This window comes from Zonotrichia albicollis, chromosome 9 (genome assembly GCF_047830755.1).
Source record: "Zonotrichia albicollis isolate bZonAlb1 chromosome 9, bZonAlb1.hap1, whole genome shotgun sequence".
Lineage (NCBI taxonomy): Eukaryota > Metazoa > Chordata > Aves > Passeriformes > Passerellidae > Zonotrichia > Zonotrichia albicollis.
Genome location: NC_133827.1, coordinates 29,487,426 through 29,510,493, shown reverse-complemented (window position 1 = coordinate 29,510,493; position 23,068 = coordinate 29,487,426). Strand labels below are relative to the sequence as shown.

The 23,068-nt window shown below is 38.5% G+C and overlaps 1 long non-coding RNA gene across 1 annotated transcript in view; it reads left to right on the top strand.

Moving 5' to 3' along the window:
* Positions 1–4,755: 4,755 nt before the first annotated feature.
* Positions 4,756–23,068, top strand: part of LOC113459583 (uncharacterized) — a 49,711-nt gene continuing 31,398 nt past the window's right edge. The window contains exons 1-5 of the long non-coding RNA XR_003380967.2: positions 4,756–5,070; positions 8,438–8,534; positions 16,006–16,176; positions 19,635–22,124; positions 22,915–23,065. This is a non-coding gene — a long non-coding RNA (uncharacterized LOC113459583). The remainder of the gene's footprint in view (positions 5,071–8,437; positions 8,535–16,005; positions 16,177–19,634; positions 22,125–22,914; positions 23,066–23,068) is intronic.

Here is a 23,068-nt window from a genome sequence, read left to right as displayed (position 1 = left end):
TCATTTGCAACACTAGGCCTCACTGCTGAAACTGTCTTCTCAGATAACTCCATATTAAAAAAATTAAAAATATTTCCATGATCAAGAAATTGAACGTGATTTCAGTGGAGTGGAAGCAAATAATATTACGATGCAGCTTATGCATAGGGTTTTGTAGTAATTAAAATACAATGAAATATGAAAATGTTGAATGTGAGCAAGATCTGTACACCACTAAATATTCAAGACACTAAGATTAAAAAAAAAGCAGTAAGCAAAGTTTGCATGAACAGAAAAAGCAAGCTAAATGCTGTGTGTAGTGGCTTCCTATTAAAAGGAACAAATAACCTACTTTTCTTCCTTGATTTATTCTAAATCCGGTACTGTGGTATTGCATCAAAAGCCTGCACGTAAACCCTGACTTTAGCTACAACCTTTTAGTGGTTTTATACCACTGTCAACTTCTCTGCTTAATGTAAAGCTGAGTTAGCCTATCATCTGTCTCTTGTCATTCATGTGATGTTGTCTGAGATGTTTTCTCCTGACCATACTCAGAGCTAATAAACATTTTCTGTACTCATCTTCCCACAGCATTGAAAGCAAGAGTCACACAGTCCATCATGGGTACCTTGGTGAGTTTTCTGTACTTTGCTCCACTGACACAAATGTATTTGCACATTTATTTCTTCTCTTGTTTCCAAGGACAAGACTGGCTAATATTAATGATATGCACAGTAACTTCCTCTCAGAGCTCAGCCTCACAGTGGAGATACATTTGGTTTTGAATATAGTTCTTGTCCAAGGGACCAGGAGGAGCTGAACTGTTTACAATGATGTTTGCTGTTTGCTTAATGAAGGTACTAATAACACTACAAATCTGAGCAGGTTTTGGAATTCATTAGTTTGCACAGGAATAGAAATAATCATCTCTCAGCAACATTTGATCAAATAATCTATCAATCAAAGGAGCTGTAGCCAAACACCTTTCTGTCTTTGAGGATTAAAAAACCACAGGAAAACAGATTGTGGCATTGAATCCATATTGGTCCATATTGTTTATTACATAGGAACTTCAGTTTACAGTTTCCTCTTATATTGTTGGTTAGCCTCCCTTGGATATTTTCTTGCTGGCTGTACTCTTAAATCTATCTGCAGCTCACAGATATTCCTGTACATTTTGTTCATTTCACTCTAAGCTCCTTATTCCTTACTAGAAAGAATATTTTTAATGACAGATTTAGTGTAGGCTTGATGCTTATAAACATGAATTTGTGAATGCAGAAACAGATTTGCCTGATTTCAAAATATAAAGACAGTTACAACTCTTCTGTCATTTTCTATTAAATTCCCCAAAAGGCAGTGAGTTTTTTCTCTGTAGATCACCAGGAGACTATATTTTCTATAGCCCACTCTGCAGAATGATGTCACCTCATGTTTTGTTTAACACCTGGCATGTTGCACAGTCCCATATATGTTACACATAACTGGACAGCTTTAATGAGTGATTGCCTGGGTGTGTTTCAGTGTGCTACAAAGGTACAAACTGCAGTTCTGGTTAAATTTTACTTATTTTAGTGAATTTCTGCAGAAAAAAATCCTTACTACACTGGTAAGATGACAAGGTTGTATATTTTTAATAGAAACTGCAGTGAACAGAAATGGCAATCTATCCATTCTGATCAAAAGCTAACGACTGTAAAATTTTCTGGTCAACCTTTGGCATAATTTGGGGAAGTTAGGGCCAATTCACTCGCCATGAGGCATCTCTGGCCTTTAGGTTCCCTAGCATTTTTGACACCCATCACCTCAGGGAGCCAGTTCTCACTTTACCCTATTTACTGGCTGCAAAAGCCCCATTTCTCATTCTGTTACACTGCAAGGGGTAAGTGCGAAGCCCTCCTCTTCCTCCTTTGCTCCCATTCATCCTTACATCCAACAGCAGACAGCTTGTGCAGGGCACTATTGCTAGAACCATCAGGAGCCTTTGCATCTGCTGCCTTCCTGAAATAGAAGGAAAATATAAATATTTGGCCCCGAGATAATTTATTTATATGGGAACAGAAATTCATTTCAGAGAATCCATGTCAAGGACTCCCATGAGTCTTTTAGACACCCCAGGATTACCTCCAAGAGAGCAGGGACTTCATTTCAACTGTAAACACGTTTGCAGCTCACCACAAACATGTCAATAATGGTAACAAATGGCCCCACTATGTGTCGTACATCGAGAGCCAGGGGAAGCGCGTGCGAAAGCTATTTTTAGAGATCAGGCAGGAAGACTCATTTTACTTCATGAGTAACACAAAGATTAAAACAACTGATTTTTAAAAAATTGTTCCCAGTTTGGGAGGTGATGTATCAAAAATTTTTTGGGAGTAAAGGGGGAGAAAAAGGAGCAATGAAGTGCTGTTTATCCTGCCATTATCTTACCAGCCTGTGTTTCTTTGGACAGTAATCACGGGACCCAGATGCTAAGGGTAAGTGATATTTTCCCACAAGCAGTTTCTGGCTCGTTGGCAGCTTTTGTAGGCAGTTGTGTTGGCAGCCTTGGAGCTGCCTCTGGCTCTGTTTTGTGGCTTTGCTCTTGATGGGCTGCCTGGGCTGCCCTGTGCTGCTGGATGCCATTTCCCTCTGTCAGCCCATGGGCTTTGGGCAGCTTTGCACTGCACAAATCCCCTGTGAAACGGATAAATGGGCTCTTCTAGGGCAGAGAGGGAATCTGTTCCCTGGCTGCTGTAGACATTAGGTGAATTACTGCTTCAGGTACCTGGGGAAACTTTGGCCATTTTGCAATTTTTGGTTTCCCTAAGCTGAAATATTCATCACAAAGGCAGAGGCAGGTACAGCCCCAGGTACTAGTCTTAGTCCTCGCCCCCCCACCCCTGCTTTTTTTTTTTAACTCTTTTATATCTACTACTCTATCTGTGGTTTGTGCAAACACTTTGACTGTCCTCTCTTTATGACATATTAACAACAACACACCATCAGAAAGTCAACACAGTATCTCAAATATAACTATAAGATCAAAAAAAGATGAGTTCTGTACTTCACACAGAAATGGCAGATTATTTTTCTCCCACTTTACCTGTAATTCAACAGTGCTTTAAAATATAAAGAAGATGTATAAAATACAGTTTTAAGTAATTCTGCATATTCTGTATTGAACATGTGAATACATCTAAAAATCTCTTCAAACATTATTTCTTCTATTAGATACATATGTTGCTATGCAGCCAATATAAAATATTTCTTTTTAAAATGTTTCATTGAACAACATTCGAAGAATTATATTTATAAAACATACTCATAAGTAAGACTTGGGCTTTTTATTCAATCAGCTAATAATATTATATATTTTTTGCATTGCTTCCCTGTTTTTGCCTAGCTGATTTGAAAAAAAAATACATTTCTTGAGTGGTGATTAATTTCTCCTTTGTGGATTTCTAACTCCCAGTTTATTAATTCTGGATTGTATGTTATAATTAGTAAATTGCATATTTGTGAATTATTATAATAAAAAATGCAGCAAATTCGATTGCATTCTACTGCAGCTTCACCTGCAAAAGCAGATCTGTTGAGATTTTTCCCCCTGGGTGCTTCTATGCACTTTCTATTGTGCTAGTGCCCAAAAAGCTGTCAGATCACTTGTTAGATTTGACTGGAATTGTGTATCATTTTGAGATCACTTTTGTTCACAGAATTTCCTGGAAATTCATATACTGAAAATGTTTATTAATTGGTATTTCATATGCTGTTTGTTTGGATTTTTAAACAGTAATAATGAACTCAGTAGAAATAAGAAAACAAAAACTCTCTCAACCAATTTGTGTGAGCTGTTTTACACTTTGATGTCACCAAATCTGTGTAATTCTATCTCTACCAGGAAATTACCACATGCCAGAGATTCCTCGATGAAATGCTGACAGTTCATATTCCTAAGAATCTATGATTCTTAAAATTTATTTTTATTAGACTGACATCTAAGACCACTGTGGATATCTTGGTCATTGTGAACTGATTGGCAATAATTTTATCCAACATTAATTCTGTGAGTATCTAAAGGAAAAATTGCTCCTCGTGCAATGGGGTGGTCTTGAGTTAAATTTGCCATTTTTTTCTCTGTTTTAATTCAAATGCAAGTAAAGGATATTCTCAATCTAGGCATATTTGCAACATGTTTTTCCTCCAATCCAGTTTTATCAATTTGCTTTCAGGACACTGTGACTTGTGGCAAAATCTTTGTGATGAGAAGTCCTTGCTGGGTTCCTGCTGTTTGAAGGTTTGTGCCTGTTACCTAGAGTTTGCAGAACTTCACTGCACTGCACTGCACTGTTTGCAGACAAATAGACTGTAAGCTATTTGTCCTGTAGTTTCTAAAAGTTAGGCATGAAATGCTGTGAGACCAGTGGAAATTGTCATTTCAAATGTTTCCAGCTTTTCTGCATAGGTGAGCTTACACTACAAAAAACCAAACCAAAACATGAAACAAACAAACCAAAACAAGAAACAAACGGCAAAGAAACAAACAAACCACAAAGAAACAAACAAACAAAAATAAATCCCAAACAAAGAACTCCACCAAACCAAACAAATAAAACCCACTAAAAGCAGCAAAGTCTAAAGTTAGCCCTGCGCTGTGGGCACAGTTGTTGGACATACCCCTGAACTATTCCTGGAACAGCACTTTCCAAACAGAATCCCTTTCTTTAAGGAAATACCTGAAGGATAACATTAGTGTTTCACACTGTCCGTCCCCACGGCCGCTGGCTGCAGTTCTTTCCTCACTAACCGGGTTTAACTAACGGGGTTTGCTCGTGTTCCTCCCTGCAGCGCTGCGGTTCCCCGGCGCGGCCGAGGCCCGGGCCTGGCGCGGTGCCGGCGCGGCCGGGCCGGGGCGAGCGGCGCTCGGGGCCGCGGGCCCAGGAGGGGTCACTGTAGGCACTGCGGGCACTGTCGGCCCAGGAGGGGTCACTGCGGGCACTGTGGGCACCGCCCGGGCGAGCTCCAGCAGCCGGGCCCCGGACCGGCTGCCGTGACCGTCGGGGGGAGCTGCCCTGGGCTACACCTCCCTCCCTGCCCTTCCCGGCAAAGGTAACCGGCGGTAAATCAGCTGGTGCATTGTACCCTGTTTTGGACCAATAGAAATTATACAAAAAGATAGATATTCGGTGCTGGGTCCTGTGAGAAATACAAACTAATCCAGGATTGTTAAAATATTTTTTTCTTTTTTCCCTCTTCTTTAGGTGTTTGTAAAAATTGTATTGGGTCAGGGAGGAATTGTCCTGCTATACCTTTTTCTTTCATTTTAATACTTTTCAAGTTGAAGGGCAGATGAATTTATTTAAATGTTAAGCATTTTGTAAATGTTTATTATAAATGTAAATTTTACTAGCTAATACTCTAAAATATTTGATATTTATTAAATTGTCTTCTATTGAGGAAAAAAAGTGTACTTACAGATCACACAGGGGTTGAAAATTTAACTGTAAGTATAATATAAATAACCTGTATTAATTCCTAAGAATTCCTAAGCATTTACTAGAGACTGTAGACTTAAAAAGAAAATAATAGTATTAGGAGATGCCATGGTGTGTATTCTACACAGAAAAAATTAATCTTAGTCAGTTAGCCTAAGATTTTGGAGCAGCCTACCACAATCCAAGGTAAGTAGGTTCCCTTGTAATTGTTTTTTCCATCAATATTTTGCAGTTTGTTTTTATAATCGGTGTCTTCTTTAAGTTTGGGATTCATTTCACCAAATCTGTCAGTTTGCCCATTCTCCATGTGTTTTGATGTTTAGAAGTTTCCTATCTTCACAGCAATAACTTACAACCTAGTAAGTTGCATTCTCTGCCTAGTAGGTACTTTTTTATTCCCATGGTTTGTGGTTGGTGAGTAGAATTAAAAAAAAATTAAAGGAAGAAAGTCAATTTAGTTTTAAGTGTCTTCAAACTCACACAGCATATTTTTGTTTAAAGGACACAGCAGAAACTTTTATTTTCCAAACAAAATTGCTGAGATTAGCACAAAGCACACTGACCATTGCCTGAAACATTAAATTTTACCCAAAAGGGGTTTTTAAAAGTTCTTTGTCTTTATCCTGTCACTGTGGAAAGCCCACAGAAGCAGGGATCCTCTATCATTCAATAAGTTCCTTTTCTTGTGCTCTTGATTTCATTTCTCTGAGCCTTGATGTATATTTTACTCCAGTTGTGAGGAATGCATATATAAAATGCCACATGTATATGAGAATTTTAAGTGTAAATGGATTTAAGTCCCAACTTTAAGGAGAGCCCTGTCCACAAAGAAAAATGATTACCCATTAATTTTTAGACCTATAATCTTAAAATGTTTCAAAATGTCATGGAGGCAAACACATCACAGCCAGGATAAACCTTTCTAGTCTTCTTACTTTTTTAAAACAGCAAAGTTATACCTTACATGATAGCTTCAAAACACAATTATCCTGTGTTTTGCGCCATATATTTATCAGTAATCCATTCTGTGTGCAACTTTAAGATAAAAGCTTTGCAGCTACTCCACTGCTCGCTTTTCCAAGTCACTCAAAAATGGAAAAATTGCAGCTGGAGAGGCTGGCCAGTAGAGGCCTCTCTAGATTTGCCTTATGATTAAGAACTCTGCCTGGAATCAGTCGCAGTGAGCAAAAGTACTTGAAAAGATTCTGTGGCGTGGAGGGGGAAAGATCACTTTTTAATGCCCTTTTAAGTTGTAAGATGTTGATTAATGTTGCCCTTTACATTAATGATGATTCAAGTAAAAGAAAACAAATTTAAAATGGATAAATTCTATTGAGGATGCATTAATTAAACAGAGACTTTACCATATGCTGTGGCTGGAGTGCTTGCTGGCCTTTCTGTTGTTGTTACCTGTGTAAAATCCACCCCATCCTCTACATGAATGCCCAAGCTGAATAGCCATTTGAATGCAAGCTTTAGTTTGATTCGCCATACAAGGGGTACTGTGTCACTGTGTTTTCTTTCTAGGAGTCACTAAGTGATTTCTATATCTGTTGTCATGGTGATATAGCAAAGCAGGGGAAAATGGGGGCAACTCCAGGCTTTCTCTACACCCTCTGCACTAAGAACTAAGATGTTGTTAGCAGGCCTATAAAACATTGGGCTTTATCTGGGCCTTCTTTTTGTTCTCTGATTGTCAATAAAACTCATTTTAAGGGTAACAAGGACATCTAAATGTCATCTGTCACAGTGTTAGAGAGATTAAGTTTGTTTAGGAACTTGTGCTGGACAAAAGGCCACTATTTGTTCGGCAGATACAAAGCGGTGTTGGCCATCAGGAATTGTGATTTAGAAGGAGGCTGCGTGGAGCATCCAGGAAAGATCAGCTCAGTTGCAGGTGATAGTAAGAGGCTCCTTGACATGACAGCATTTAAAACACCACCAAAACAAATACAGTTTTGAGTTAGGAGCGGGTTTATTAGGGTTTTGTTCTCTTGGGCTGGTTTTTTTTTGTAACTCTTCAGCTTTGTAGACCGCATGTTACTGGAGTAGCTGCATAGACCTGAGGGAAGAAAACAGCCATTGACAGAGGATGGCCTGTTTAAAAACATGACACACACACCTGATAGTCCTTGAATGAATTAGAAAAGAAGAGAGAAAGGAGGTTTTTCATGGAAAATCCAACAATAATAGGTGCTGCATTAACTCAGCATTTACTTAATAATGAGGCTAAATGGAAAGTACAGATTAATGAAGACATTGGTGTTATTAAAATCAAATCCTGCGGTTCATATGCTTTTCTTAATAATGAACATTGTGGCTATTGGAGAGGAAGAACAGGATTTTTTCTATTAATTTGGCACACATCCCAGATCTCATTCAACCAGAACCTATCCTGTGCAAAATGCAACCGATGGCCTTTATGTTCCACAGTCTTGCTGTTTAATATTTTTGTTAATCCAAAAAAAAGGCTTTTCTTTTTTCAAATTAAAGAAAAGAAAAGGGTGATCTTTGAGCCTAGACAATAATTAAATAGCACAGACCAGCCATGTTGATTTTAGCAGAAAGGTTGGTTGAAAAATGACCTTAGAAGGAAGATGTAATGGTGTTTATTGCACTACAACTGCATTTGATTCTGACATTTGTGTTTTGGTAGTAATACAATGTATAATGCTGATTGAGATATTTTGTGGCTTGTTGTGTATTTAGTGAGATCTAAAAGACAATATTCAGGACCTGTATCTTGACAGGTAAAAATATTTTAGTCTCATTTGGTAAGGTTGATGTAATTCCAACACCAAAAAAGCTGGATTTGACATGCAGCTGAACAATGGAGTTGGCAGAGTTGAGTGCTCATTTTGCCATATGCTCAGTGTGAGACGTTTGTTTGACGTGGAAGGAAGCTGCATAACCTGGAAGTGGGGTTTGTGCATCATGTCAGTATCCACTCCTTACTCAAGTGTTTCCCATTATTGACCCAGCCATGTTTCCTGAGGGTCTCAGAGAGAATGGAGAAGGCCAACAGCGTGGCATGTGAGAGGAGAGACAAGCCATGGAAAGTGGTCCTGGTCCTCTCAGGTAGGCCAGAAGTGATTCCAGAATGTTGCTTTTCCATGAATTAGGTCTTTCCCTCTAACAGTTACCCCAAATAAAGCCATCAGCTTGGTTCTGCATATGGATGAGAATAACTTTGGCTGAAGAAGTATGAGCTCCCAGAGCATGCTCTGTTAGCTTCTGTTTTCCTCATATTACAGGCTGCATTCATAGAGAAATTAAATGCAAACACCACATTAAATCCCTTAGGAGTAAACCTTGTCATATACGGGAAGTAAATCCCCTGCTCTGGATAAGTGACAGTAAAAATTTAATATGTGCAGCTATATAGTGAAACTCAGTGTAACATTTTCAGCCTTTGGACACTGTTTAAAACAGCCCAACCTCTAAAAGCTGTGTTGAGGTTTGTGGCTGTGAAGAACAGGAGCCACCCTCACTATTTACCCATCCCTGCCGCAGAGGGCAGGCGGAGGTTGCCCGATGGCAGAAGAACAGCGTTGCTCTGTTGTCTCTTTCTATATCACTGTGTCCAGGGAATGTAAAATTGTGGCAGGGAGCCTCTCTACCACCTACAGCTCTCTCCTGTGAAAGAGGCTTTCCCATCCAAGCAATTTACATGGTTTTCTGATGTCTCTGTGACCAGGCTCTTGCAAATTACTTATTACCAGGAGGCCAGAACCCAGGCTTTAGTGTTCAGTATTGGAATCAGTTGGCAGGAAAAAAAAAAACATATTGCAAGGATGTTGTGAGAAAAAAAAAAGAGTGTTTTTTCCTTTGCAGACTTTTTTATGATCGTGACCTGCCAGTTTTCTGTTTTCTATTATTTTTGGTATGTAGTCTGCTGTTCATTCTTCTCCTCTCCACATTTTGCATTGAGCTACAAGACCAGAGTTGGTCCAGAAGTCAGGAGATCTTGTCCCTCTCCTCCCTACTCTATTTGCAATGAAGGACATTGAAAGAGTTTTTTTTTCACTAGGGCAGTTCTAGGGTTTTTGAAATGTTCATGAGACCTTGTTGGACCCTTGTGCAAAGGGCAGTTTGATGATATGAAATGCCTTCTTACTGTGGAGCAAGCTAAGACAAAGGAATGAGTGACACATAAGACTCAGGTATTTCATCCTTGCCTAGTTATTCTATGTTTAAATTTAGTTTATACATTTTCTTTCTCTGCCTCTGCAGTGACAATTCCATGTAAGGTGTCACCTCGGCATCACTGGGACAGTTAAGTGCTGTTCAGTGACAGAAAGGGCTGCAGAATTGGGCCTCATTTAGGAAGTGTTTTAGGGCCATCAAAAGCCTAACCCCTACTCTGGCTTCAAAGAAGTTATTGCTAAGTATTATTAGAATGTTCAAACTGGGACACTCATACCAGTGCTGGGAGCAGAAAGTGCTCCAACTTCAGTTGGTGTTTTGCGCCAGCGGGGTCTCCGGAGCAAGCTGGAGGCCTTTGAGCTCCCCTCGTGCTGCTGGAAATAAGTGGGCAAAGGTGCCTGGGAGTCTTCAGGTACACAAATCTGCTCCATCAGGGTCTGGGTGCAGATTCCTTCCCTGCACTGAGAAACACCCTGTGTTCTGTAATGCACTTTTTTGGTGTGAAGTAAAGCACAGACGAGTCAGTCCTGTCGCTTGGTGGGTGCCTTCAGCATCCGCTGACATGAGCAGGAGCAGAGGGTGTTTGCCCACAGTGGGCAAGCTCAGACCTTTAGTGTTAAGTAGTGAAATTGCCTGTTTGTGCAGCAATGACTTGATTGTTATGGGAATATTTTAGATGTTAGTATAGCAACTGCTTAGAAATTGAAAGGGGAATAATAAAATTACTTTGTGTTCTTACCTGACACAGATTTTATATATGGTCATACTTGGTAAGATTATTTTTTTGGTAATGCTTGTTTCAATGTTATTCCTGCATGTGGTTTGAATAGTGAAAGAGAAATGAATTAAATGTCTACACTGAAAGTGTGTCACCTTCTGTTGGAATAGCAGGGAGTCAGAATATATTTTATTTTTATTAGTATTATGACTAATGATTATATGGGGGATGTGACTGTTCAAATTCCCTTAGTAATGAGTTTCATGTTACATTTGCAGAACAAGTGCAATGAAAGAAATTATTGCTATGTAAAGTTAATTCTTAAAAATAATATGAAAAAATTAGCAAGACAGCAAAAAATGAGTTTTACTATAGTTTTATAACTGCTCAGTTACTGTGAATTGCTAAGATTTGTAAAGATCTTTGAAGATGAAAAGCTCTGTGTAATATTATTATACTGGCTTTGAGAAAGTAAAAGGGAAAAACCCAGTTCATCCTGTTATAATCCTTTTAGAAATTTTAACAAATCCAATGGCTTTCAAGTAGTGGAAATATTTCAGAAAGTGTTACCACCACTACTGCTGTTGCTCCAGGCTATGTTATCATATACCATAGCGTGCATGGAAGCAAAGCTTAACTAAGGTCATTCTAATGAATTTTGAACAGTTACATGGACCTAATTTGGCTTTCTGTCCTGTATGAAAGGCAACCTCTTCATGCTGCAGCACCCAGCAGAAACCCCTGAGTCGTCTTATCAGCCTCATCTGCATTTTTCATCATTTGAAAGAGCTGCAAGTAACGCTCAGCCTATGAACTCAGCTCATGTGTGTTCTTTTTCCATCTTCAGCATCGGGGGCAGACAATAGGTTTTTTCAATCTCCAAAGAACTGAAAATGTATTTTATTCTGCCACTTCTGGCTCCAGTTTTATTCTTTCACTTTTGTTACCAGGTTTGAGTTCTTGGGACAGCATTTGGCCAAATTCCTTTGGTGTCAGCTCTCTCCTCCATGCCCAGGAGAGTTGCAAGGCTCCAGCATCATTCCAGGGAGCTGTTTCCCTGCTGTTGATATAAAAGACAGGTTGAAATCCTGAACTCATGGGTTCCCATCTGCACTGCATGTGCTCCGTTGGGAGCTGGTCCATTGGGCCATGAGTCCATTACACTCAGTGCTCCTTCCAGCCCTACGTCCTTTCTCCAACAGGTGCTGTGGAGGAAACAGTTTTAGTGGCAAACACAGTAAACCAGCCCAGGAACCAAGTCAGAGTGCCTGAAATTAGGGGAAGTCTCAGAGATTTAATGCTCTTTACTAAGTATTATTTCCCATTCTCTCCAATCACGGTGGATATTCTTTCCTTTTTTAATGTTCAGCTGTGGTAAATTCTTGCTCTCAAAGACATCTAGTGTTGGTGAGTGCCAAAGTAGTTGGAAATGAGAATTTCCATTTTGCAAATATAAAAAACAAAAATTCAAAGAAAAAATTCCCAAGAATTCCCATTCCCATTGTTACTGCAAAATATTAATTGTTGATCACTGAGATAATTTGCTTCAATAGCATTTGATTGTTTCTTTTTACCATTTATCTCATAAAGGATACAATGAAAGACACTGAATCAACACATTGAAGCTTAAATGTAATATATTACTTTCTTTGGAAAGTGCTTGTTATATTTATAACATTTGTAAGTATTGTTATGGATACTTTATTTCAAATGCTCCTATTTTTACTACAGTGCACCATACAACAGAAAACTGAAAAATATTTTATTCAGCTCTCTACCATAGTTCAATTAGGGAATGAAGATAATAAGTTTCTTTTTATCATTTTTGCATTTGCCATCTTTTCATTTCAGTAAATCCCTTGTTGTAAGGTGAAGTTTCTAACCTTTTCCAGCTATTCCATTTTCATACTTGGATCATGTCCTTCTTATGTGTCTCTTTTCTAATGTTAATAACCCTGTGCTTTTAACTTTTCTTCAGGTGAGAGTTGGTTTGAGTTTTTTAAAATTCTTGACTATTCATAATTATAGAATTTTTTTATCAGGTTCCAATTTACCTTTGCATCACACTTTTTGCTCAGAAGGGATTAGAAATAATGATATATTTCTGAAAGAGCTTTGTTATTGATAAAGGAATTTAGTGATATTTTAACTTTTTTCAAATGATCTTGCTGTTTTTTTTTTCACTGCAATTCAATACTATCACTGATAATGCTTATGTCATTTGTTTTTCTGAATAGAAAATGAAAACATTTTAAGAATCACTAGAAGAAAAAAAAAAGCCTGAAAACATTTTACTCAGTTTTCTATGGAAAAACCCCATATATTTGCACGTTAAAATGTATTTATTATCATGGTAGCTCTTCACCCACCTGACTTACATCTCTCCAGGGGTGAATGATAGTCATCTTTGGCTGCTCATGGTTTGTCTAATGAAACCAGGTGTGCTCTGCATTGCTTTTGATTCTGCAGCAAGAGTAGCACACCGCTGTAATTTTGCTCAAATCCCAAGCACCAATATGCTTAAATTGCTTTGCATTCGTGTACTGGCTTTTTACATTTCACCTACCTGCATATTCTTCAAAGTGTACTGAACATTGCCAAGCTGCTGAGATGCTTAATGGATTCTTACCTAAGTGCCTCTGTCTCCTCCACAGTCTCATAGGAAGTTGAAGGACTGAAGGCAGGGTGTTTGAAGGCATCCGAGTGGTTCTGCTTGGAGTGGTTCTGCTTAGCTTTAGACACCCAGCATTATCAGGAGGCTCATCTCTCTGGGTTTGCCCTCCTCCATAAGGAATGCTCAAGTGCTGCCAGTTTGTAGAGAGACAATATTGCAAGTTCCTGTGAGTAAATCTCAGTGCTATGGGTATGAGCAGGTATAAATTCTCAGTCTTGGTTTGTTTCACAGAGTAATAATTTCAGTGGACTTTATCAGATATGTAGCACAAATATTGCAGGATGTTTTGGCTGCCTTGTCTATATGACATAAAATTGAGATGCAAGATCAAGACGTATTCACCTCAAGGCAGAGAAGTTGTTTCCAAGTACCAAGCATGAGTGGATACTTGATTATTTTGGTTCTTGCAGCCCTTACTTACTCTATGTTTTTAATCCAAATTACTCAACATGGCAGTTTTTTAATTTTCATCTTCCAACAGCTACCTAAGTCAGCCTGATTTTTGCCTAAACATTCCATGGCTTTTTCTGTGTGATCCCTTTTCTCTATATAATGAACCCAAAGGGTCTGATCCTAGACTTCCCCTCTCCAGTGGCAGTTCAGGAACTTGCTTGAGATTAAATACAATGTCAGTCCAGTGTCTTAAAAGCCTACTGTTTATTACGAAGTCCTCAGATCTGTCCAAAGAATTACATGGCAGCACATACCCTCAACTCTAAATGGCAACAAATGTTGAGCAAGAAAGATTTCAGAGAGCTGAATTATCTCGTTAAATTAACTGGAACATTTTAATTTTTACTAGAGTTGAGTGAGCTTGAGTAAATATGACGAATTGGACCCTCACTTCATTTAGCAGACATCAAACACACACAGAACGTTGCCCAATTTAATTTAGCCCTGCCAAGCTGGGAAAATGCTTGTAAAACATCAGTGAAGAAGAAAAGGGCTAAAATTTACTCTTGGTTGAGATTGCATGCATAAATTCCCTACACATAAACTGGTGTTGTATATGGATGTATGTATATATACCATAAACCTTCCCTCAGGGAAAATCCTCCAAACACCTGCAACCAGAATTTGTGCTATCATGAGTTATTCCCAGTAAAGTCAATAATAACCTTCCCTTTTGGTCTAAATGGAATATGTAACTCCTGTCTTGCACCCCAAGGTTTATCTCCTTTTCCTCTGCTGTCTCTTATCAAACACATACCAGCACTGTTGTTTGTTCAGTCATGCTCTGTAGAGTGGTTGGGTTTTTTTTTTTGCTTTATCCCCTGAGCTTAATGGGCACATTTTGTGAAGAGTGAGCCAACCAGGTAAATAGCTGCTACTATGGAGCTTAAGAGCTACAGCTCTCAAATTAGGAGGTGCTTTTTGTCAAATAGGCCACTGTAGCTCTAATATTAGCAACAAAACAAGGGCTTTTCAGACAAGAAAAAAAAATCTTTTGTCTGAGTCTGTATCACACTTAACTCTGTTGCCTTGTCAAATATGTCAATGTTCATATTATACAGCAGCATTCATCTGTGGATGCAAAAGTGCTTTGCAAATATTACCTCTCGAATACTTTTAATTTATATTTAACAACCAGGTTTGTGAGATGGTACTCAAAAAGAATCAGAGTGAACTATTTTAAAAGTTAGTATAAATAAATTATAGTGATTTATTTGCTTTCCTGTTGCTCTATAGAAAGTTGTTGGCTTGAGCTTCAGGGCAAAGCTACCTAAGCCTACTTCAAACAGCTTTTTTTCTCCTTTTGTTTTAATACCATGTCCACACATCTCTACATGCTTCTTGAATTCTGGTTTCAGCTTCTCTCTTGCTGTAATTGGCAATCATCTTCTGGTAGAGCACCAGGAATGAGGTACACGGGAGACAGAATGCAGCCCTGAGTAGACGTGTTACTATCTCCAATGCATCCAACACACAAAAATAACTGTCTTTTTTTCCAGCTTTTAAACAAAATTGTATTACTTTTTTGCATGCTTCAGAAGCATTAGCTAGAAACATTACTGAAGGAGTTCCTTGCCTTCAGGCTATGCAACTTGTCCCAGTGTTTTAAGGCATTTTTACTGAGTTTTTAAGCAAATTTGCTTTGAGCACAGTCTTTCATCCTGTGTTTTCTGACAACAAGGCTGCAAGCCTGTTTGCAGAAAGCAAATGTCACAGACACATGTTATGAGTTTTAAACTGGTCTGTGAAACACTGCTATAGGATGGCTTTTACTGCTACACATCTGAAAGCACAACAATAGTGAGTCCTTACCTGCTTACTGAAAACACCCTGGATATTGAGCATTCCTTATCTCAATTTGTCAGCTAGATTATTAGTTTAAAATTATTAGGTTTTGTGAGTAGTCCATGTGCTCGTTATGTCTATAAGAAATACAGACATAGTTAGTTAGTTTTATGTTAAAAGTTTTATGTTAGTTTTATGTTAAAAGAATGCATTGAGGCAAAGGGAAGTGGAGAGAAGTTGCAGACAGGCTGTCTTTGGTGCTCTGCTGCCCTATTGGTCTGTCCTAGGTCTTGAGTATCAGAGCTGGTACATGTTCACAACACTGCTTTGAGTTTTCTGACAACTGCAGGTGATTTTTCCCTTTGAAAACCAGGATTTTGGTACCCAGAGTTGGGTTCCCAGACTGAAAAATTTTAAGTCTCAAGTCTTTGTTTTCATCAGAGATATGCACAGACAGTGACTGAGTGAAATGACATTTGGACTGTCTATCAAAGAATGGCTGAGCAATACGAAGTTGTTGCTGTGGAGCACATTTATTCTTGATGCCAGTTTGGTGAGGATGCTCTCTGCCTGCTGAGGAATGCAGGGGTGCTGCTCATCCTTGGAGCACAAGGCTACTTAGGGCTGGTTTGTTTGCAGGTCTGTTTTAGGGTAATAATTCTGCAGACAGCTGTGTTGTGTAAGAAAGCTTCCATTCAGGTACACAGGGCTCAAATAATTAGATGTTCTCCTAGGGCAGAGACAAACATTGTCCTTCTCTTTTTTGAAAGCAGATGAACTTGCTAGGCCCACCCTAATGCTCTGGGGTTGTCTCCTGCCTGATGGACTGCCACCAAAGCTCTAAAGCCCTCTCACACAAAGGCGCCACGGGACTCCCACCCTCGACATGAGCACTCTGCCTGCCTCTGGCGCTGCCTGTCAGACCCGCTTCAGCTGGAATCAAGGTAAAGAATCAGCAGCACTAAATACTGCAGGACAAAGGCATAAACCAGCTTTGTAACCCTGGGCAACCTGGGTGTTTGCTGACTGACAGTGTGAATGACAGCCCAGTTGTCGCTCTGAAATACCGTCTTCTAATCATTCCAGATGTCACCCGACAAGATGATGGCTACTAAAAAGGGAATAATTTGGGAAAAGTCATAAAGCCTATTATCTCCTGCTGAAACAATTTCTCTTTGCCATTTCTGAAGTCTCTGCAAAATAGATCCAGAATATCCCATATGTAGCGTGCCAGTGGTTTATTAGGAGAGGGTGTCCACTTAGAACTGCACTGGGTACCCCATGACATTCCTGGAGAAAGCCACCCCTGAGCTGTGCCACTTCTTCATGTCTTGGCAGGTGACTCCAATCTGGCCATACAGTGGAGTTGAAATATTTCACCTGTTCCAAAACACAACAGGCAGCAAAAGGCTATCATAGTACACACAGCCTGACAAATCAGAGAGAGGATGGAGATGATCACAAAGCAGCAGAGTGCAGTTTCTGGGTAGAATTCTTATCATTATCTTTTCTCCTTAACAAATAAAGAAACATCTGAAAATATTGTTAGGGCCTTTTCATTTCACTTAATTTATTCAATTGCATTTTTATTTCAGTGTAAAGACAGGACTTCATTCTGAACTTCAGGCTGAGTGAAGGGCTGCACATGAAGGAAATGTAACAAAAAAAAGAAAATTTCTTTTGAGAAGGGCAGCAAAACATAGCGGATGAAATGGAGGAGTGAGGGAGGACAGAAAAGACAGAAAATTATAGTATCTGAATCCTAAGCTTTAAATTTTAAAAGTATAGCTTCAACTGCTGAAGTTAGAATATATTTTGTCATCCATATAAAACTAAAAATGAACCCCTAGATTGTTTCATTACAGCAGGGTGTTTTAAGGGCAGAAACTGCAACTGGAAAACTTTAATCAATTATTCTGTCAATTCCATCCAAAATCTAGTGGAGGAGATTGCAGACTGAGCCAGAAAATTCTGTATATCATTCATGTAAAATGTCTCAGTGAAATACACTGAAAAGTTGTGCCAAACTTTGGTAAAGACAGAAGTATGTTTAGGGCAACTATAAAAAACCTCTCTCCTGTCAGCTGCATTGGGCCTTATTCTGCCACTGTCACTCACACTGGCTGATAACTGACTCTAATCAATTGCAATGAAAGTAGTGGAATAATTTATGTAGTAAGGAGTTAAATTTGCATGAATTTAGGCAGAAGATTGTAGTAATTTGTCTTAATGAATAATTTCATATTGCTTGCTATCTGCCTGAGAAATTCTGTAATGGTCAGGATGGTCACAGGGAAGCATAGAAAAAACCTAGCTTTTCTTACTGGCATTTATACTGGGGTGTCATGCAAATACAGTTTCTTCTTAACTTATTAGCTCCCCTTGCAAAATATTTAATTTTATCATATGGTAGTTGTGAAGTTTTAGCTTGTCCTAAGAGCAGCTTGAGTATAGCACCAAAGGCTTGAACTTCAAAACAGTGACTTGAATGGTTTTGTGTAATGAGTTGTGGTAAAAGATAATTCTGAATTCCCCACCCCCCCCACCATGCCACTTAGATAACATTTCTTTCTGTGATATTTTGGCCATGAATTCTCTTTGTCATGGAGCAACCCAGAACAACATCACAAAATATATTTATTTCAGATTTTGTAGAAAGTGATCTTGAGTCTCTCTTGAAAGTTTATCAAATTAGGTATTGGTTGTCAGTATCTGTGAATCTTAATTTTAGCATGGTTGTGTCTCACTATCTCTGTGTACTCATATGTGGGTTTGGGGTTTTTTTTGCACGTTCTGGATTCCTTTTAAATCTATAGAGTAGATATATTTTTATACAAATCTATGTGTTGTTCATTATTAGGATCCCCCTTTCTAACTGAAATACATTTTTTTTAATATAACTACTCCATGTCTTGCAAAGTTTAGCCAACTGACACAACAGTGTTCTGGTAACCAGTAACTCTTTTTTCAAGCTAAAGTTGACATACGTGCTCAAACTGTAGGAATTTAAAATCAAGGGGCTGCAAATGCTGCCCTTGCTTGGTAATCAAGTCCTAATTGTTGCAGTGATTCCACGGTGGCAGGCAAAGTTAGGAGCCAGTAGGAAATAGAAATGTACAAGTGTACATCCATCTGTGCATCTCTGTGCCCATAAACACTTGTAGATTCGCTTGAATTGCAGACAATTCAAGTGAATCTACCTAGTTGTGTATATTATAGAAAAGGACTTTGATTTTCTACAAAACTGTACATGAATTTTATGTTTGTAAATAGTTTTTTCATGTAAAAAATAAAAATCCACTGAAAAATACTGGAAAACTGCTTCAAATTAATTCTTTAAATATACCAGACATAATCTGTCATTTCACAATGTTGGAGGGCAGGTTTTTTTGTTTCAGAACCTTCAATAATTTTCTGTTCTGATGACATTTTCTCTAGAATTTTGTTGTCAGTTAAAAACCTGAAAGGCACTCAAGACTTCAGTTTGTAAAATGACTTGGGCTGGAACTTAGAACAGTGTTTGCACAGTCCCTCTGAACCAATGGGTCTTATGGAGCTCTGATGTGGATGCAAAGTGTGAAAGGAAACACCAGGCCTGTAAGAAGTAATAGTGAACAGCAGATACTGAAAAAATGTCTGTGAGGAACCAAAGGCAGTCAGTTATTAAATTTATTACTGGATACTGCTAGCAGCAATTTTGTAAAAATCAACCAACTTCTCTTCCCTCTGGTATTTCAGCTATCCATTTCATATTGTTCTATTCTTTAAATTGTATCCCTAATACCACAGCTCCAGGGAAGCTCAAAAAACTTGAGGGCTGAGTTGTATTTGTTACCAATTTTCTTTTATTAAATGATAAAGAAATGATGAAAAATGCTGTGTGTTATCTTATTTTCTAGCAATGTCATGCCCTTAAATACTGTTTAATTTCTCTTTGCTATGCTTTAGTGACTTGTTTTGAGCTACCCATTTTACATTTTACTCAGTCTTCTATGGTAATTGCATCTGCCTATGCTTCATCAAGACTAATAACTCACTAGGCATTTGGATTCAAAAAAGTAATGATAAAGGAGTGAATTTTTTTAAAAAACTACTGACTAAAGTTTTTATTATTTGAGCTGCATTACAGTGCTTTGGCAACTGGTTGTTGGAAAAGTAGAGCCAAGCACAGGAATCTCAACATAAAGGCCTGGTTCCTCACCTCTTCCTCGAGCCTTTGCCACTGGCTGCTGCAGGAAGCAGGACTCTGCCAGAAAGACCTTTGCTCTCATCCAGTTGTTCTTTGCTTGAATTTTATGCTTTGATTTTTCTTCTCTATTTTGCAGATAGATTACTGGAGGATAAAAGGACCAGAAGAAAGTCCCTGTTTTTATTTCACACTATTCTACTTCTCATTTTACAGTCCCTTCACTGCCTGGAAGGAGGAAAGAAAATGAAGAGGAGAACAAATATTCCTTGCTTTCCTGAGGCTGGTAATCCAGGCAGTTGCAGTCTCAACCTCTTATAGCTCAGTTTTCCCAGTAGCTTTAGGAATATTTTCTGCAGGCTTGGCTCTCCAATGTCAGAGCTGCCAGAGGACCATGGCAGATTAGTTGGTAACCGGCAATCTCTCATAATTTATTCCAGGATCTTTAAATTTCTGCGTGATTTTCCCATAAAAGACAGTTTCTCTAGAGCACGTTAGATGGAAAATATTTTGCAAGATCATTAGAAGAATTTCCATTAAAAATCTGTTTGAGGGAGCTCCTTCCTGATTCTGAAAATGAAGTTGTAAAGGAGCACTCTTTTTTTTAAGTTGTATTTGTACTGGGAATTCTCAGAAATCCCAGCCAAGAATTATTGTAGCATTGTACAAAGCTGAAATTCCCTGTAGCTCTATGTTTATCACTTGCTAAGACCCCATGACAGCATATGCTTTTGTAGTCACATATTTACTCTCTGTGACTGCAAAATTTGCTGTCTAGTTGAGTGAAATCACCTGTCTTTAGTCATTCTGGTCAAACTTGAAAAACGGAATTATTTATTATCTCTCAAATACTTCTGTTTCCTCTTGATTTTCTTAATTTTTACTTGCTCGATTAAGTACCATGTCCTCCTGTGAATCTTGGATAGAAATATGCTTGAATGTTTTGCTGATGTAAGTTCCAGGATTAGATCCATCACAACAAATTTTGGGTTCTTTTGAAAAATATGAGATTTTAATTGTTCTTAATTTTTCAGCATAGGAGTCCATCACTGTAATCCACACTTTAAGAATGACCGAATGATTTAACTGTATGGTAGTTCCCCTTGGATATATATTGTATTTAAAGGTTGAAGTAAGGCTTGATGAAAGTATTTGCCTTTAGCTGTTCATTGCTTCTTTATCTATTGCTTCAGCTGTGAAAAGCTTTTTTATTTGGTTGAGGCTTGTTTGTTTCTCACTGCTAAACTTTTCTAACATTTTAAAATTCGGCTTTACATGCAGGTTTGAATTTTCACTTCTCTTTGGAGTATTTTACATGCTAAAATGCTTTCTGTAAAACACAGCTGTAAAAAAAAAAAAAAGTGAAGTAAATCTATACTTTATGTCTTCTTGAAACTTTATTCTCTTTAAAAAGGGTTTATGTAATTTTACATAATTCTTTTGGCAGGAATGTTTATTGCCCAGCTGGTTGAAATTATTAATGTACCTCTCAAGCTGCATTTTCAAAGATCAGTAATATATATATATAAACTTTTTGGAGGGTCCTTGATATGTAGGATTTTTATTGGAGATCCTTGTTCCACTTCAGTAAAAGGATGACACAAGATGTTTACTTTAAAAAGTCTTTGACATCCTCCTGAGAATGTTTTGATAGAATGGCATACATTTGGTTACAATTAGTAAGCCAAACAATTTTCCATTGTTATCTCACTGTGTTTGTCTAGACCCTGTAAGGAGCTTTCAGAAAATATCCATCTCCATGTTTCAGTTAATTGATTGCATGTCCAGCAGGATTATTCTATTTTATAAAGCTCCTTTTCCTTTTAATTTTATCACAGAGATTTTACACAAAGGCATGTGGTAGAAAGCAAAAGGGAAATACTGGCACAGTTAAGCATAAAGAGATATTGTACTTGTATCAGGTCTAATAGTCCTGTGTGTGGGAAAAAATATCTATGTGTTCCTGCTACTTCTGTGTGCAAGATGTTATACCCGAGGGCTGAAAGTAATAGTAGCTGGTGTGAAAGTATTCACCAATATCAAGTGCAGATGAAAGCCTTTGGAGCCAGCTGAAAGCTGAGTTAATAATTCTTCGGCTTAATATTTGAACTTGCACTCTGTCTGGAATAATAAATGATGGGTGACTTAATTTTATTTGAATTCTATTAGCAGTGTGATTAAAAGACTCAAATCCTTATCTGAAATCTTTGCTGTTGTGTTTTGGTTATTTGCCGTATAATCTAGAGTATCATCTTTCCTTTTGTATGATAGCTGAAATACATCTTTCTCTTGACTGTCTTACTTTCTATTTAGAAACTGCTAAGTCTCAGCCAAAATCATTGTCTGTCTGTTTGGGCAGTAAAAACACCTTGCTACGTGCATCCCATATTGCTTGCAGTTGATTGGAGGTTACATGATTAAGCTGGCTGTAATGTGATTTAGTGTCTATGTCACAGAAATTCCCCGTGCAATTATCACCCCTCGGAAATGCTGCAGTGCCAGGTTTAGGCCTGATAACAAGAACTGGTGCTTCTGTGCCTCCTTTAATCATCCTCTTTTGTTTACACTCTTTTTGAGAAGCCACTGATCACAACTCCTGTAACAGTAGGTACACGCTGGCAGCAGAGGAATGCAGAGCTTGTTGTGCTATTCTGCTTCATAAACCTGTGTCCTTGAAGTCTCCTGCATCCCTACCCTGTCAGACTGGTAAGGTTGTGCTGCTTTTATGAATTCTTGGTGGGAGTAGTCAATACTGAATTGAATAATTTCTTTTTGAATTATGTCTTTAACACACCAATTCTGGAAAAGGTCTGCTGGGTTTCAGATAGGTGCATGGGAAGAAAAGCCTGAGAAAGAAATTTGTCCTCCAAAGAAGGCAGAAGTGACTGAAGCACTTTCTGCAGTTGTCACCTCAGGTCCTTTGGCAGGGTGGGAAAGGACAGACTTGCCCACAGTTGTCCCTCATCCTGTGTGGCCCTCCAAGCAGCCCTGCAAGGGAAGGTCTCTGTCTGAGTCTCTGCACCACAACACAAAACTTGTGCCATGGCACCAGCATCTCTGTGCAACAAAATCACAGTGCCTGGTGTTTCCAAAGCTGGAACCAAGGGTTTGGGCCCCTCAGTGCATCTCTGCAGCAAAGTCAGCCCTTTTAATTTCCTTGTCATCAGAGCTGAGTTATGTCAGTTCATGTTCTCTAGAGCAGTTTGAATTCAATTTAGCTAGTGATTAAGTTACTTTGTGTGAATTGGATGCTGGTAGGAGTGTTTGTTCAAAGGGTTAACTTAACCTTCCCCAAGGTTGTAACGGACACTGGAAGATCAAAAGCTCCTCCAGACTCTCAGAGAGAAGAAAAAAGAATTGCTTGCTTTTACAGTTTTCAGTCAATGTCTTCCTTCTGGGAAGCAAGTCTGTGTTTGACTTACTTAAACTCATGGTACAAACAACTCATTTTGCCTCTAATCATAAACATAATTTGTCTGGTTTCTCTGTTCTTCAGATTTATGCAGTAGCCATGTTTGTCAAAGTATTTGGCACCAATGACATCATCTCTGTTGAAATGCTGGACAGCGTGATGAGTCCCAGATGTTAATGCACACCAAAAGCTGAGAAAGAATGAAATATAAAGATCAACTGTAACAGCTATGGAGGTA